The following is an 18,258-nucleotide window of genomic DNA, read 5'->3' as shown; positions in this document are numbered from 1 at the left end:
TAGATATAGATAGTCCTGCGTCTTCCTGTAATAATGTAGATAGATATTCCTGCCAATTCCTGTAAATATTGTAGATATAGATAGTCCTGCCTCTTCCTGTAAATAATGTAGATATAAATAGTCCTGCCTCTACCTGTAAATAATGTAGATATAGATAGTCCTGCCTCTTCCTGTAAATACTGTAGCTATAGATAGTTCTGCCTCTTCCTGTGAATAATGTAGATATAGATAGTCCTGCCTCTTCCTGTAAATAATGTAGATATAGATAGTCCTGCCTCTTCCTGTAAATAATGTAGATATAGATAGTCATGCCTCTTCCTGTAAATACTGCAGCTATAGATAGTTCTGCCTCTTCCTGTGAATAATGTAGATATAGATAGTCCTGCCTCTTCCTGTAAATAATGTAGATATAGATAGTCCTGCCTCTTCCTGTAAATAATGTAGATATAGATAGTCATGCCTCTTCCTGTAAATACTGCAGCTATAGATAGTCCTGCCTCTTCCTGTAAATATTGTAGATATAGATAGTCCTGCCTTTTCCTGTAAATAATGTAGATATAGAAAGTCCTGCCTATTCCTGTAAATAATGTAGATATAGATAGTCCTGCCTCTTCCTGTAAAAATGTAGAAATAGATAGCCCTGCCTCTTCCTTCAAATACTGTAGATATAGATAGTCCTCCCTTTTCCTGTAAATAATGTAGATATAGATAGTCGTGCCTCTTCCTGTAAATAATGTAGATGTAGCTAGTCCTGCCTCTTCCTGTAAATAATGTAGATATAGATAGCCCTGCCTCTTCCTGCAAATACTGTAGATATAGATAGTCCTGCCTTTTCCTGTAAATAATGTAGATATAGATAGTCATGCCTCTTCCTGTAAATACTGTAGATATAGATAGTTCTGCCTATTCCTGCAAATAATGTAGATATAGATAGTCCTGCCTCTTCCTGTAAATATTGTAGATATAGATAGTCCTGCCTCTTCCTGTAATAATGTAGATAGATATTCCTGCCTCTTCCTGTAAATAATGTAGATATAGATAGTCCTGCCTCTTCCTGTAAATAATGTACAGTAGATATGGATAGTCCTGCCTTTTCCTGAAAATAATGTAGATATAGATAGTCCTGCCTCTTCCTGTAAATAATGTAGATATAGATAGTACTGCCTCTTCCTGTAAATAAAGTGGATATAGATAGTACTGCCTATTCCTGTAATTTACGTAGATATAGATAGCACTGACTCTACCTGTAAATAATGTAGATATGGATAGTTCTGCCTATTCCTGCAAATAATGTAGATATAGATAGTCCTGCCTCTTCCTGTAAATATTGTAGATATAGATAGTCCTGCCTCTTCCTATAATAATGTAGATAGATATTCCTGCCTCTTCTTGTAAATAATGTAGATATAGATAGTCCTGCCTCTTCCTATAAATAATGTACAGTAGATATGGATAGTCCTGCCTTTTCCTGAAAATAATGTAGAAATAGATAGTCCTGCCTCTTCCTGTAAATAATGTAGATATAGATAGTACTGCCTCTTCCTGTAAATAAAGTGGATATAGATAGTACTGCCTCTTCCTGTAATTTACGTAGATAAAGATAGCACTGCCTCTTCCTGTAAACAATGTAGATATAGATAGTACTGCTTCTTCCTGTAAATAATGTAGATATAGATAGTACTGTCTCTTCCTGTATATTATGTAGATATAGATAGCACTGCCTCTACCTGTAAATAATGGAGATATAGATAGTCCTGCCTCTTCCTGTAAATAATGTAGATATATATAGTCCTGCCTCTTCCTGTAAATAATGTACATATAGATAGTCCTGCCTCTACCTTTAAATAATGTAGATATAGATAGTCCTGCCTCTTCCTGTAAATAATGTAGATATAGATAGTACTGCCTCTTCCTGTAAATACTGTAGCTATAGATAGTTCTGCCTCTTCCTGTGAATAATGTAGATATAGATAGTCCTGCCTCTTCCTGTAAATATTGTAGATATAGATAGTCCTGCCGTTTCCTGTAAATAATGTAGATATAGATAGGCCTGCCTCTTCCTGTAAATAATGTAGATATAGCTAGTCCTGCCTCTTCCTGTAAATAATGTAGATATAGGTAGCCCTGCCACTTCCTGAAAATACTGTAGATATAGATAGTCCTGCCTTTTCCTGTAAATAATGTAGATATAGATAGTCCTGCCTCTTCCTGTAAATAATGTAGATATAGATAGTCCTGCCTCTTCCTGTAAATATTGTAGATATAGATAGTCCTGGCTCTTCCTGTAAATAATGTAGATAGTCCTGCCTCTTCCTGTAAATAGTGTAAATATAGATATTCCTGCCTCTTCCTGTAAGTAATGTAGATATAGATAGTCCTGCCTCTTCCTGTAAATAATGCAGATATAGATAGTCCTGCCTCTTCCTGTAAATAATGTAGATATAGATAGTCCTGCCTCTTCCTGTAAATACTGTAGATATGGATAGTCCTGCCTCTTCCTGTAATAATGTAGATAGATAGTCCTGCCTCTTCCTGCAAATAATGTAGATATAGATAGTCCTGCCTCTTCCTTTAAATAATGTAGATATAGATAGGCCTGCCTCTTCCTGTAAATACTGTAGATATAGATATTTCTGCCTCTTCCTGTGAATAATGTAGATATAGATAGTCCTGCCTCTTCCTGTAAATATTGTAGATATAGATAGCCCTGACTCTTCCTGTAATAATGTAGATAGATAGTCCTGCCTCTTCCTGTAAATAATGTAAATATAGATAGTCCTGCCTCTACCTGTAAATAATGTAGAAAGAGATAGTCGTGCCTCTTCCTGTAAATACTGTAGATATAGATAGTCCTGCCTCTTCCTGTAAATAATGTAGATATAGATAGTACTGCCTCTTCCTGTAAATACTGTAGATATGGATAGTTCTGCCTCTTCCTGTGAATAATGTAGATATAGATAGTCCTGCCTCTTCCTGTAAATATTTTATATATAGATAGTCCTGCCTATTCCTGTAATAATGTAGATTGATAGTCCTGCCTCTTCCTGTAAATAATGTAAATATAGATAGTCCTGCCTCTACCTGTAAATAATGTAGAAAGAGATAGTCCTGCCTCTTCCTGTAAATACTGTAGATATAGATAGTCCTGCCTTTTCCTGTAAATAATGTAGATATAGATATTCCTGCCTCTTCCTGTAAATAATGTAGATATAGCTAGTCCTGCCTCTTCCTGTGAATAATGTAGATATAGATAGCCCTGCCTCTTCCTTCAAATACTGTAGATATAGATAGTCCTGCCTTTTCCTGTAAATAATGTAGATGTAGATAGTCCTGCCTCTTCCTGTAAATACTGTAGATATAGATAGTTCTGCCTCTTCCTGCAAATAATGTAGATATAGATAGTCCTGCCTCTTCCTGTAAATAATGTAGATATAGATAGCCCTGCCTCTTCCTTCAAATACTGTAGATATAGATAGTCCTGCCTCTTCCTGTAATTAATGTAGATATAGATAGCCCTGCCTCTTCCTGCAAATACCGTAGATATAGATAGTCCTGCCTTTTCCTGTAAATAATGTAGATATAGATAGTTCTGCCTCTTCCTGTAATAATGTAGATAGATATTCCTGCCTCTTCCTGTAAATAATGTAGATACAGATAGTCCTGCCTCTTCCTGTAGATATGGATAGTCCTGCCTTTTCCTGTAAATAATGTAGATATAGATAGTCCTGCCTCTTCCTGTAAATAATGTAGATATAGATAGTACTGCCTCTTCCTGTAAATAATGTGGATATAGATAGTACTGCCTCTTCCTGTAATTTACGTAGATATAGATAGCACTGCCTCTACCTGTAAATAATGTAGATATGGATAGTCCTGCCTCTTCCTGTAAACAATGTAGATATAGATAGTACTGCTTCTTCCTGTAAATAATGTAGATATAGATAGTACTGTCTCTTCCTGTATATTATGTAGATATAGATAGCACTGCCTCTACCTGTAAATAATGTAGATATAGATAGTCCAGCCTCTTCCTGTAAATAATGTAGATATAGATAGTCCTGCCTCTTCCTGTAAATAATGTACATATAGATAGTCCTGCCTCTACCTTTAAATAATGTAGATATAGATAGTCCTGCCTCTTCCTGTAAATAATGTAGATATAGATAGTCCTGCCTATTCCTGTAAATAATGTAGCTATAGATAGTTCTGCCTCTTCCTGTGAATAATGTAGATATAGATAGTCCTGCCTCTTCCTGTAAATATTGTAGATATAGATAGTCCTGCCTTTTCCTGTAAATAATGTAGATATAGATAGTCCTGCCTCTTCCTGTAAATAATGTAGATATAGCTAGTCCTGCCTCTTCCTGTAAATAATGTAGATATAGATAGCCCTGCCTCTTCCTGCAAATACTGTAGATATAGATAGTCCTGCCTTTTCCTGTAAATAATGTAGATATAGATAGTCCTGCCTCTTCCTGTAAATAATGTAGATATAGATAGTCCTGCCTTTTCCTGTAAATAATGTAGATATAGATAGTCCTGCCTCTTCCTGTAAATAATGTAGATATAGATAGTACTGCCTCTTCCTGTAAATACTGTATATATATAGATATTCCTGCATCTTCCTGTAAATAATGTAGATATAGATAGTCCTGCCTCTTTCTGTAAATAATGTAGATATAGATAGTCCTGCCTCTTCCTGTAATGTAGATATAGATAGTACTGCCTCTTCCTGTAAATAATGTAGAGATAGAGATTCCTGCCTCTTCCTGTAAATAATATAGATATAGATAGTACTGCCTCTTCCTAAAAATAATGTAGATATAGCTAGTCCTGCCTCTTCCTGTAAATAATGTAGATATAGATAGTCCTGCCTCTTCCTGTAAATAATGTAGATATAGATAGTCCTGCCTTTTCCTGTAAATAATGTAGATATAGATAGTCCTGCCTTTTCCTGTAAATAATGTAAATATAGATAGTCCTGCCTCTTCCTGTAAATAATGTAGATATAGATATTCCTGCCTTTTCCTGTAAATAATGTCGATATAGATAATCCTGCCTCTTCCTGTAAATAATGTAGATATAGATAGTCCTGCCTCTTCCTGTAATAATGTAGATAGATAGTCCTGCCTCTTCCTGTAAATAATGTAAATATAGATAGTCCTGCCTCTACCTGTAAATAATGTAGAAAGAGATAGTCCTGCCTCTTCCTGTAAATACTGTAGATATAGATAGTCCTGCCTCTTCCTGTAAATAATATAGATAGTCCTGCCTCTTCCTGTAAGTAATGTAGATATAGATAGTCCTGCCTCTTCCTGTAAATAATGTAGATATAGATAGTCCTGCCTCTTCCTGTAAATATTGTAGATATAGATAGTCCTGCCTCTTCCTGCAAATAATGTAGATATAGATAGTCCTGCCTCTTCCTTTAAATAATGTAGATATAGATAGTCCTGCCTCTTCCAGTAAAAATTTAGATATAGATAGGCCTGCCTCTTCCTGTAAATACTGTAGATATAGATAGTTCTGCCTCTTCCTGTGAATAATGTAGATATAGATAGTCCTGCCTCTTCCTGTAAATATTGTAGATATAGATAGCCCTGCCTCTTCCTGTAATAATGTAGATAGATAGTCCTGCCTCTTCCTGCAAATAATGTAAATATAGATAGTCCTGCCTCTACCTGTAAATAATGTACATATAGATAGTCCTGCCTCTTCCTTTAAATAATGTAGATATAGATAGTCCTGCCTCTTCCTGTAAATAATGTAGATATAGATAGTTCTGCCTCTTCCTGTGAATAATGTAGATATAGATAGTCCTGCCTCTTCCTGTAAATATTGTAGATATAGATAGCCCTGCCTCTTCCTGTAATAATGTAGATATAGATAGTCCTGCCTCTTCCTGTAAATAATGTAGATATAGCTAGTCCTTCCTCTTCCTGTAAATTATGTAGATATAGATAGCCCTGCCACGTCCTGCAAATAATGTAGATATAGATAGTCCTGCCTCTTCCTGTAAATATTGTAGATATAGATAGTCCTGCCTTTACCTGTAAATAATGTAGATATAGATAGTCCTGCCTATTCCTGTAAATAATGTAGATATAGATAGTCCTGCCTCTTCCTGTAAATAATGTAGATATAGATAGCCCTGCCTCTTCCTGCAAATACTGTAGATATAGATAGTCCTGCCTTTTCCTGTAAATAATGTAGATATAGATAGTCCTGCCTCTTCCTGTAAATAATGTAGATATAGCTAGTCCTGCCTCTTCCTGTAAATTATGTAGATATAGATAGCCCTGCCACGTCCTGCAAATACTGTAGATATAGATAGTCCTGCCTTTTCCTGTAAATAATGTATATATAGATAGTCCTGCCTCTTCTTGTAAATACTGTAGATATAGATAGTTCTGCCTCTTCCTGCAAATAATGTAGATATAGATATTCCTGCCTCTTCCTGTATATATTGTAGATATAGATAGTCCTGCGTCTTCCTGTAATAATGTAGATAGATATTCCTGCCAATTCCTGTAAATATTGTAGATATAGATAGTCCTGCCTCTTCCTGTAAATAATGTAGATATAAATAGTCCTGCCTCTACCTGTAAATAATGTAGATATAGATAGTCCTGCCTCTTCCTGTAAATACTGTAGCTATAGATAGTTCTGCCTCTTCCTGTGAATAATGTAGATATAGATAGTCCTGCCTCTTCCTGTAAATAATGTAGATATAGATAGTCCTGCCTCTTCCTGTAAATAATGTAGATATAGATAGTCATGCCTCTTCCTGTAAATACTGCAGCTATAGATAGTTCTGCCTCTTCCTGTGAATAATGTAGATATAGATAGTCCTGCCTCTTCCTGTAAATAATGTAGATATAGATAGTCCTGCCTCTTCCTGTAAATAATGTAGATATAGATAGTCATGCCTCTTCCTGTAAATACTGCAGCTATAGATAGTCCTGCCTCTTCCTGTAAATATTGTAGATATAGATAGTCCTGCCTTTTCCTGTAAATAATGTAGATATAGAAAGTCCTGCCTATTCCTGTAAATAATGTAGATATAGATAGTCCTGCCTCTTCCTGTAAAAATGTAGAAATAGATAGCCCTGCCTCTTCCTTCAAATACTGTAGATATAGATAGTCCTCCCTTTTCCTGTAAATAATGTAGATATAGATAGTCGTGCCTCTTCCTGTAAATAATGTAGATGTAGCTAGTCCTGCCTCTTCCTGTAAATAATGTAGATATAGATAGCCCTGCCTCTTCCTGCAAATACTGTAGATATAGATAGTCCTGCCTTTTCCTGTAAATAATGTAGATATAGATAGTCATGCCTCTTCCTGTAAATACTGTAGATATAGATAGTTCTGCCTATTCCTGCAAATAATGTAGATATAGATAGTCCTGCCTCTTCCTGTAAATATTGTAGATATAGATAGTCCTGCCTCTTCCTGTAATAATGTAGATAGATATTCCTGCCTCTTCCTGTAAATAATGTAGATATAGATAGTCCTGCCTCTTCCTGTAAATAATGTACAGTAGATATGGATAGTCCTGCCTTTTCCTGAAAATAATGTAGATATAGATAGTCCTGCCTCTTCCTGTAAATAATGTAGATATAGATAGTACTGCCTCTTCCTGTAAATAAAGTGGATATAGATAGTACTGCCTATTCCTGTAATTTACGTAGATATAGATAGCACTGACTCTACCTGTAAATAATGTAGATATGGATAGTTCTGCCTATTCCTGCAAATAATGTAGATATAGATAGTCCTGCCTCTTCCTGTAAATATTGTAGATATAGATAGTCCTGCCTCTTCCTATAATAATGTAGATAGATATTCCTGCCTCTTCTTGTAAATAATGTAGATATAGATAGTCCTGCCTCTTCCTATAAATAATGTACAGTAGATATGGATAGTCCTGCCTTTTCCTGAAAATAATGTAGAAATAGATAGTCCTGCCTCTTCCTGTAAATAATGTAGATATAGATAGTACTGCCTCTTCCTGTAAATAAAGTGGATATAGATAGTACTGCCTCTTCCTGTAATTTACGTAGATAAAGATAGCACTGCCTCTTCCTGTAAACAATGTAGATATAGATAGTACTGCTTCTTCCTGTAAATAATGTAGATATAGATAGTACTGTCTCTTCCTGTATATTATGTAGATATAGATAGCACTGCCTCTACCTGTAAATAATGGAGATATAGATAGTCCTGCCTCTTCCTGTAAATAATGTAGATATATATAGTCCTGCCTCTTCCTGTAAATAATGTACATATAGATAGTCCTGCCTCTACCTTTAAATAATGTAGATATAGATAGTCCTGCCTCTTCCTGTAAATAATGTAGATATAGATAGTACTGCCTCTTCCTGTAAATACTGTAGCTATAGATAGTTCTGCCTCTTCCTGTGAATAATGTAGATATAGATAGTCCTGCCTCTTCCTGTAAATATTGTAGATATAGATAGTCCTGCCGTTTCCTGTAAATAATGTAGATATAGATAGGCCTGCCTCTTCCTGTAAATAATGTAGATATAGCTAGTCCTGCCTCTTCCTGTAAATAATGTAGATATAGGTAGCCCTGCCACTTCCTGAAAATACTGTAGATATAGATAGTCCTGCCTTTTCCTGTAAATAATGTAGATATAGATAGTCCTGCCTCTTCCTGTAAATAATGTAGATATAGATAGTCCTGCCTCTTCCTGTAAATATTGTAGATATAGATAGTCCTGGCTCTTCCTGTAAATAATGTAGATAGTCCTGCCTCTTCCTGTAAATAGTGTAAATATAGATATTCCTGCCTCTTCCTGTAAGTAATGTAGATATAGATAGTCCTGCCTCTTCCTGTAAATAATGCAGATATAGATAGTCCTGCCTCTTCCTGTAAATAATGTAGATATAGATAGTCCTGCCTCTTCCTGTAAATACTGTAGATATGGATAGTCCTGCCTCTTCCTGTAATAATGTAGATAGATAGTCCTGCCTCTTCCTGCAAATAATGTAGATATAGATAGTCCTGCCTCTTCCTTTAAATAATGTAGATATAGATAGGCCTGCCTCTTCCTGTAAATACTGTAGATATAGATATTTCTGCCTCTTCCTGTGAATAATGTAGATATAGATAGTCCTGCCTCTTCCTGTAAATATTGTAGATATAGATAGCCCTGACTCTTCCTGTAATAATGTAGATAGATAGTCCTGCCTCTTCCTGTAAATAATGTAAATATAGATAGTCCTGCCTCTACCTGTAAATAATGTAGAAAGAGATAGTCGTGCCTCTTCCTGTAAATACTGTAGATATAGATAGTCCTGCCTCTTCCTGTAAATAATGTAGATATAGATAGTACTGCCTCTTCCTGTAAATACTGTAGATATGGATAGTTCTGCCTCTTCCTGTGAATAATGTAGATATAGATAGTCCTGCCTCTTCCTGTAAATATTTTATATATAGATAGTCCTGCCTATTCCTGTAATAATGTAGATTGATAGTCCTGCCTCTTCCTGTAAATAATGTAAATATAGATAGTCCTGCCTCTACCTGTAAATAATGTAGAAAGAGATAGTCCTGCCTCTTCCTGTAAATACTGTAGATATAGATAGTCCTGCCTTTTCCTGTAAATAATGTAGATATAGATATTCCTGCCTCTTCCTGTAAATAATGTAGATATAGCTAGTCCTGCCTCTTCCTGTGAATAATGTAGATATAGATAGCCCTGCCTCTTCCTTCAAATACTGTAGATATAGATAGTCCTGCCTTTTCCTGTAAATAATGTAGATGTAGATAGTCCTGCCTCTTCCTGTAAATACTGTAGATATAGATAGTTCTGCCTCTTCCTGCAAATAATGTAGATATAGATAGTCCTGCCTCTTCCTGTAAATAATGTAGATATAGATAGCCCTGCCTCTTCCTTCAAATACTGTAGATATAGATAGTCCTGCCTCTTCCTGTAATTAATGTAGATATAGATAGCCCTGCCTCTTCCTGCAAATACCGTAGATATAGATAGTCCTGCCTTTTCCTGTAAATAATGTAGATATAGATAGTTCTGCCTCTTCCTGTAATAATGTAGATAGATATTCCTGCCTCTTCCTGTAAATAATGTAGATACAGATAGTCCTGCCTCTTCCTGTAGATATGGATAGTCCTGCCTTTTCCTGTAAATAATGTAGATATAGATAGTCCTGCCTCTTCCTGTAAATAATGTAGATATAGATAGTACTGCCTCTTCCTGTAAATAATGTGGATATAGATAGTACTGCCTCTTCCTGTAATTTACGTAGATATAGATAGCACTGCCTCTACCTGTAAATAATGTAGATATGGATAGTCCTGCCTCTTCCTGTAAACAATGTAGATATAGATAGTACTGCTTCTTCCTGTAAATAATGTAGATATAGATAGTACTGTCTCTTCCTGTATATTATGTAGATATAGATAGCACTGCCTCTACCTGTAAATAATGTAGATATAGATAGTCCAGCCTCTTCCTGTAAATAATGTAGATATAGATAGTCCTGCCTCTTCCTGTAAATAATGTACATATAGATAGTCCTGCCTCTACCTTTAAATAATGTAGATATAGATAGTCCTGCCTCTTCCTGTAAATAATGTAGATATAGATAGTCCTGCCTATTCCTGTAAATAATGTAGCTATAGATAGTTCTGCCTCTTCCTGTGAATAATGTAGATATAGATAGTCCTGCCTCTTCCTGTAAATATTGTAGATATAGATAGTCCTGCCTTTTCCTGTAAATAATGTAGATATAGATAGTCCTGCCTCTTCCTGTAAATAATGTAGATATAGCTAGTCCTGCCTCTTCCTGTAAATAATGTAGATATAGATAGCCCTGCCTCTTCCTGCAAATACTGTAGATATAGATAGTCCTGCCTTTTCCTGTAAATAATGTAGATATAGATAGTCCTGCCTCTTCCTGTAAATAATGTAGATATAGATAGTCCTGCCTTTTCCTGTAAATAATGTAGATATAGATAGTCCTGCCTCTTCCTGTAAATAATGTAGATATAGATAGTACTGCCTCTTCCTGTAAATACTGTATATATATATAGATATTCCTGCATCTTCCTGTAAATAATGTAGATATAGATAGTCCTGCCTCTTTCTGTAAATAATGTAGATATAGATAGTCCTGCCTCTTCCTGTAATGTAGATATAGATAGTACTGCCTCTTCCTGTAAATAATGTAGAGATAGAGATTCCTGCCTCTTCCTGTAAATAATATAGATATAGATAGTACTGCCTCTTCCTAAAAATAATGTAGATATAGCTAGTCCTGCCTCTTCCTGTAAATAATGTAGATATAGATAGTCCTGCCTCTTCCTGTAAATAATGTAGATATAGATAGTCCTGCCTTTTCCTGTAAATAATGTAGATATAGATAGTCCTGCCTTTTCCTGTAAATAATGTAAATATAGATAGTCCTGCCTCTTCCTGTAAATATTGTAGATATAGATAGTCCTGCCTTTTCCTGTAAATAATGTAGATATAGATAGTCCTGCCTCTTCCTGTAAATAATGTAGATATAGCTAGTCCTGCCTCTTCCTGTAAATAATGTAGATATAGATAGCCCTGCCTCTTCCTGCAAATACTGTAGATATAGATAGTCCTGCCTTTTCCTGTAAATAATGTAGATATAGATAGTCCTGCCTCTTCCTGTAAATAATGTAGATATAGATAGTCCTGCCTTTTCCTGTAAATAATGTAGATATAGATAGTCCTGCCTCTTCCTGTAAATAATGTAGATATAGATAGTACTGCCTCTTCCTGTAAATACTGTATATATATATAGATATTCCTGCATCTTCCTGTAAATAATGTAGATATAGATAGTCCTGCCTCTTTCTGTAAATAATGTAGATATAGATAGTCCTGCCTCTTCCTGTAATGTAGATATAGATAGTACTGCCTCTTCCTGTAAATAATGTAGAGATAGAGATTCCTGCCTCTTCCTGTAAATAATATAGATATAGATAGTACTGCCTCTTCCTAAAAATAATGTAGATATAGCTAGTCCTGCCTCTTCCTGTAAATAATGTAGATATAGATAGTCCTGCCTCTTCCTGTAAATAATGTAGATATAGATAGTCCTGCCTTTTCCTGTAAATAATGTAGATATAGATAGTCCTGCCTTTTCCTGTAAATAATGTAAATATAGATATTCCTGCCTTTTCCTGTAAATAATGTCGATATAGATAATCCTGCCTCTTCCTGTAAATAATGTAGATATAGATAGTCCTGCCTCTTCCTGTAAATAATGTACATATAGATAGTCCTGCCTTTTCCTGTAAATAATGTAGATATAGATAATCCTGCCTATTCCTGTAAATAATGTAGATGTAGATAGTCCTGCCTCTTCCTGTAAATAATGTAGATATAGATAGCCCTGCCTCTATCTGCAAATACTGTAGATATAGATAGTCCTGCCTTTTCCTGTAAATAATGTAGATATAGATAGTCCTGCCTCTTCCTGTAAATAATGAAGGTATAGATAGTCCTGCCTTTTCCAGTAAATAATGTAGATATAGATAGTCCTGCCTCTTCCTGTAAATAATGTAGATATAGTTATTCCTGCCTCTTCCTGTAAATAATGTAGATATATATAGCCCTGCCTCTTACTGCAAATACTGTAGATATAGATAGTCCTGCCTTTTCCTGTAAATAATGTCGATATAGATAGTAATCCCTCTTCCTGTAAATAATGTAGATATAGATAGTCCTGCCTTTTCCTGTAAATAATGTAGATATAGATAGTCCTGCCTCTTCCTGTAAATAATGTAGATATAGATAGTACTGCCTCTTCCTGTAAATACTGTATATATAGATATTCCTGCATCTTCCTGTAAATAATGTAGATATAGATAGTCCTGCCTCTTCCTGTAATGTAGATATACATAGTACTGCCTCTTCCTGTAAATAATTTAGAGATAGATAGTCCTGCCTCTTCCTGTAAATAATATAGATATAGATAGTACTGCCTCTTCCTGTAAATAATGTAGATATAGATAGTCCTGCCTCTTCCTGTAAATAATGTAGATATAGATAGTCCTGCCTCTTCCTGTAAATAATGCAGATATAGATAGTCCTGCCTTTTCCTCTAAATAATGTAGATATAGATAGTCCTGCCTTTTCCTGTAAATAATGTATATATAAATAATCCTGCCTCTTCCTGTAAATAATGTAGATATAGATAGTCCTGCCTCTTCCTGTAAATAATGTACATATAGATAGTCCTGCCTTTTCCTGTAAATAATGTAGATATAGATAATCCTGCCTCTTCCTGTAAATAATGTAGATATAGCTAGTCCTGCCTCTTCCTGTAAATAATGTAGATATAGATAGCCCTGCCTCTTCCTGCAAATACTGTAGATATAGATAGTCCTGCCTTTTCCTGTAAATAATGTAGATATAGATAGTCCTGCCTTTTCCTGTAAATAATGTAGATATAGATAGTCCTGCCTCTTCCTGTAAATAATGTAGATATAGAAAGTACTGCCTCTTCCTGTAAATACAGTATATATAGATAGTCCTGCATCTTCCTGTAAATAATGTAGATATAGATAGTCCTGCCTCTTTCTGTAAATAATGTAGATATAGATAGTCCTGCCTCTTCCTGTAAATAATGTAGATATAGATAGTCCAGCCTCTTCCTGTAAATACTGTAGATATACTGTAGATAGTAATGCATCTTCCTGTAAATAATCTAGATATAGATAGCACTGCCTCTTTCTGTAAATAATGTAGATATAGATAGTCCTGTCTTTTCCTGTAAATAATGTAGATATAGACAGTCCTGCCTCTTCCTGTAAATAATGTAGATATAGATAGTCAAGTTTTTTCCTGTAAATAATGTAGATATAGACAGTCCTGCCTCTTCCTGTAAATACTGTAGATATAGATAGTACTGCCTCCTCCTGTAAATAATGTAGATATAGATAGCACTGCCTATTCCTGTAAATAATGTACATATAGATAATACTGCCTCTTCCTGTAAATAATTTAGATATAGATAGTCCTGCCTCTTCCTGTAAATAATGTAGATATAGATAGTCCTGCCTCTCCATGTAAATACTGTAGATATAGATAGTCCTGCCTTTTCCTGTAAATAATGTAGATATAGATAGTCCTGCCTTTTCCTGTAATTAATGTAGATATAGATAGTCCTGCCTCTTCCTGTAAATAATGTAGATATAGATAGTACTGCCTCTTCCTGTAAATAATGTAGATATAGATAGTCCTGCCTCTTCCTGTAATGTAGATATAGATAGTACTGCCTCTTCCTTTAAATAATGTAGATATAGATAGTCTTGCCTTTTCCTGTAAATAATGTAGATATAGATAGTCCTGCCTCTTCCTGTAAATAATGTAGATATAGATAATCCTGCCTCTTCCTGTGAATACTGTAGATATACTGTAGATAGTACTGCCTCTTCCTGTAAATAATCTAGATATAGATAGCACTGCCTCTTTCTGTAAATAATGCAGATATAGATAGTCCTGTCTTTTCCTGTAAATAATGTAGATATAAACCGTCCTCCTCTTCCTGTAAATAATGTAGATATAGATAGTCCTGTCTTTTGCTGTAAATAATGTAGATATAGACAGTCCTGCCTCTTCCTGTAAATACTGTAGATATAGATAGTACTGCCTCTTCTTGTAAATACTGTATATATGGATAGTCCTGCCTCTTCCTGTAAATAATGTAGATATAGATAGTCCTGCCTCTTTCTGTAAATAATGTAGATATAGATAGTCCTGCCTCTTCCTGTAAATACTGTAGATATACTGTAGATAGTACTGCCTCTTCCTGTAAATAATCTAGATATAGATAGCACTTCCTCTTTCTGTAAATAATGTAGATATAGATAGTCCTGTCTTTTCCTGTAAATAATGTAGATATAGACCGTCCTGCCTCTTCCTGTAAATAATGTAGATATAGATAGTCCTGTCTTTTCCTGTAAATAATGTAGATATAGACAGTCCTGCCTCTTCCTGTAAATACTGTAGATATAGATAGTACTGCCTCTTCCTGTAAATAATGTAGATATAGATATCACTGCCTCTTCCTGTAAATAATGTACATATAGATAATCCTGCCTCTTCCTGTAAATAATGTAGATATAGATAGTCCTGCCTCTTCCTGTAAATAATGTAGATATAGATAGTCCTGCCTCTCCCTGTAAATACTGTAGATATAGATAGTCCTGCCTTTTCCTGTAAATAATGTAGATATAGATAGTCCTGCCTTTTCCTGTAATTAATGTAGATATAGATAGTCCTGCCTCTTCCTGTAAATAATGTAGATATAGATAGTACTGCCTCTTCCTGTAAATAATGTAGATATATAGTCCTGCCTCTTCCTGTAATGTAGATATAGATAGTACTGCCTCTTTCTGTAAATAATGTAGCTATAGATAGTCCTGCCTCTTCCTGTAAATATTGTACATATAGATAATCCTGCCTCTTCCTGTAAATAATGTATATATAGATAGTCCTGCCTCTTCCTGTAAATAATGTAGATATAGATAGTACTGCCTCTTCCTGTAAATAATGTAGATATAGATAGTACTGACTCTTCCTGTAATGTATATATAGATAGTCCTGCCTTTTCCTGTAAATAATGTAGATAAAGATAGTCCTGCCTCTTCCTGTAAATAATATGGATATAGATAGTCCTGCCTCTTCCTGTAAATAATGTAGATATAGATAGTCCTGCCTCTTCCTCTAAATAATGTAGATATAGATAGTCCTGCCTTTTCCGGTAAATAATGTAGATATAAATAGTCCTGCCTCGTCCTGTAAATAATGTAGATATAGATAGTCCTGCCTCTTCCTGCAAATACTGTAGATATAGATAGTACTGCCTTTTCCTGTAAATAATGTATATATAGATAGTACTGCCTCTTCCTGTAATGTAGATATAGATAGTCCTGCCTTTTCCTGTAAATAATGTAGATATAGATAGTCCTACCTCTTCCTGTAAATAATGTAGATATAGATAGTCCTGCCTCTTCCTGTAAATAATGTAGATATATAGTACTGCCTCTTCCTGTAAATAATGTAGATATAGAAAGTACTGCCTCTTCCTGTAATGTAGATATAGATAGTCCTGCCTTTTCCTGTAAATAATGTAGATATAGATAGTCCTGCCTCTTCCTGTAAATAATGTAGATATAGATAGTCCTGCCTCTTCCTGTAAATAATGTAGATATATAGTACTGCTTCTTCCTGTAAATAATGTAGCTATAGAAAGTACTGCCTCTTCCTGTAATGTAGATATAGATAGTCCTGCCTTTTCCTGTAAATAATGTAGATATAGATAGTCCTGCCTCTTCCTGTAAATAATGTAGATATAGATAGTACTGCCTCTTCCTGTAAATACTGTATATTTAGATAGTCCTGCATCTTCCTGTAAATAATGTAGATATAGATAGTCCTGCCTCTTCCTGTAAATAATGTACATATAGATAATCCTGCCTTTTCCTGTAAATAATGTAGATATAGATAATCCTGCCTCTTCCTGTAAATAATGTAGATATAGATAGTCCTGCCTCTTCCTGTAAATAATATAGATATACTGTAGATAGTACTGCCTCTTCCTGTAAATAATTTAGATATAGATAGCACTGCCTCTTTCTGTAAATAATGTAGATATAGATAGTCCTGTCTTTTCCTGTAAATAATGTAGATATAGACAGTCCTGCCTCTTCCTGTAAATACTGTAGATATAGATAGTACTGCCTCTTCCTGTAAATAATGTAGATATAGATAGCACTGCCTATTCCTGTAAATAATGTACATATAGATAATACTGCCTCTTCCTGTAAATAATGTAGATATAGATAGTCCTGCCTCTTCCTGTAAATAATGTAGATACAGATAGTCCTGCCTCTCCCTGTAAATACTGTAGATATAGGTAGTCCTGCATTTTCCTGTAAATAATGTAGATATAAATAGTCCTGCCTCTTCCTGTAAATAATGTAGATATAGATAGTCCTGCCTCTTCCTGCAAATACTGTAGATATAGATAGTACTGCCTTTTCCTGTAAATAATGTAGATATAGATAGTACTGCCTCTTCCTGTAATGTAGATATAGATAGTCCTGCCTTTTCCTGTAAATAATGTAGATATAGATAGTCCTGCCTCTTCCTGTAAATAATATGGATATAGATAGTCCTGCCTCTTCCTGTAAATAATGTAGATATAGATAGTCCTGCCTCTTCCTGTAAATAATGTAGATATAGATAGTACTGCCTTTTCCTGTAAATAATGTAGATATATAGTACTGCCTCTTCCTGTAAATAATGTAGATATAGAAAGTACTGCCTCTTCCTGTAATGTAGATATAGATAGTCCTGCCTTTTCCTGTAAATAATGTAGATATAGATAGTCCTGCCTCTTCCTGTAAATAATGTAGATATAGATAGTCCTGCCTCTTCCTGTAAATAATGTAGATATATAGTACTGCCTCTTCCTGTAAATAATGTAGATATAGAAAGTACTGCCTCTTCCTGTAATGTAGATATAGATAGTCCTGCCTTTTCCTGTAAATAATGTAGATATAGATAGTCCTGCCTTTTCCTGTAAATAATGTAGATATAGATAGTCCTGCCTTTTCCTGTAAATAATGTAGATATAAATAGTCCTGCCTCTTCCTGTAAATAATGTAGATATAGATAGTCCTGCCTCTTCCTGCAAATACTGTAGATATAGATAGTACTGCCTTTTCCTGTAAATAATGTAGATATAGATAGTACTGCCTCTTCCTGTAATGTAGATATAGATAGTCCTGCCTTTTCCTGTAAATAATGTAGATATAGATAGTCCTGCCTCTTCCTGTAAATAATGTAGATATAGATAGTCCTGCCTCTTCCTGTAAATAATGTAGATATATAGTACTGCTTCTTCCTGTAAATAATGTAGCTATAGAAAGTACTGCCTCTTCCTGTAATGTAGATATAGATAGTCCTGCCTTTTCCTGTAAATAATGTAGATATAGATAGTCCTGCCTCTTCCTGTAAATAATGTAGATATAGATAGTACTGCCTATTCCTGTAAATACTGTATATATAGATAGTCCTGCATCTTCCTGTAAATAATGTAGATATAGATAGTCCTGCCTCTTCCTGTAAATAATGTACATATAGATAATCCTGCCTTTTCCTGTAAATAATGTAGATATAGATAATCCTGCCTCTTCCTGTAAATAATGTAGATATAGATAGTCCT

The sequence above is a fragment of the Dendrobates tinctorius genome, unplaced genomic scaffold, assembly GCF_039654945.1.
Source record: "Dendrobates tinctorius isolate UK_male_01 unplaced genomic scaffold, ASM3965494v1 ptg000116l, whole genome shotgun sequence".
NCBI classification, from domain to species: domain Eukaryota; kingdom Metazoa; phylum Chordata; class Amphibia; order Anura; family Dendrobatidae; genus Dendrobates; species Dendrobates tinctorius.
This window is presented reverse-complemented; position numbering follows the sequence as displayed.